The sequence below is a fragment of the Pteropus vampyrus genome, unplaced genomic scaffold (assembly GCF_000151845.1).
Source record: "Pteropus vampyrus isolate Shadow unplaced genomic scaffold, Pvam_2.0 Scaffold427, whole genome shotgun sequence".
Taxonomy (NCBI): Eukaryota; Metazoa; Chordata; class Mammalia; order Chiroptera; family Pteropodidae; genus Pteropus; species Pteropus vampyrus.
The window spans coordinates 380,312-381,351 of NW_011889208.1; positions in this window are offsets into that span (position 1 = coordinate 380,312).

Here is a 1,040-nt window from a genome sequence, read left to right on the forward strand (position 1 = left end):
TGACAGTTAGTGCGGGACATAGGCCTCTTCTAACAAATAAAGTAGAACGACAGTAAGTAGAAACTGTCATCTCCCTCACTTACAGCCTGCGTCCAAAACCGGAGCTGTTCGCAATACAATTTTTAAATGAAGTGACCCGCTAATAAACACATAATAAGTTTTTTTTTTTGCCAGCTTTCGTTTTCATTTAATCTCAGAAATTTCACCTATGGTGCTTTGCCCTAAGTTGTCTTTAACGTGTAGGTACCGTTACAGACAGGTCGAGACGAGACGCTTCTGAGGATGAGGCCTATCTGAGCATGAAGTAAAGCGGGGCCTTTTTCTAGAATACTGCTGTTTGCTCATGAGCTTTAGCTGACAGTTATTACTGTTTGATTCTAAGCCCTGTGACTGGGAACTCCCTGAGATGGTGCACAAAATTCGAAGTGCCTCAGTCTCGACAGCTCAGTGGACAGAAGCCACCGAGACCCACCAGGGAGCAGGGGCAGGCGCTGGCGTTGGTGTCCACCTCCCTCTCCGGCTCCCAGGGGGTCGTGAGCAGGGCCCCGAGCTTTCTGAGCCTCTGTGCTCGTCTTTCTGTCCCCGAGGCGTTCCTGGCTTTGTCTCTTTCAGAGGGTTCTTTTTTTTTCCAAATGCGATCGTTCTCGGAAAGATGGCCCGATCCCGACTGAGTGACTCACCCGAGAAAACCAGTCGGTCCGCGGCAGACAGGTGATCGGAACCTTGGCCCCCTTTTGTGCTTTCTCCACGAACGTTCTTAACCTCTTCGTAGAAAAGTGTTTTGAGAGATATTTGGTGTGGATTGACTTTAAATCTGGTAACGACGTTTGAAACACACAGTAGACCTTAGTAGCTCCTGACGCATTGTTCGGTATTATTAACCCCAAGTCAGGTCCCTTCTGTGACTCCCTTGACTTTTGACCTCCCCTGTATACTTGATAAATGGCACGTGAGTCACGAGGTTGACCTGAGAGAGGTTTTGGAGATGCGGAGTCTGCGAGATAAGATCAGGTCGGCGGCTCCCTGCGGGAAACCTGCTG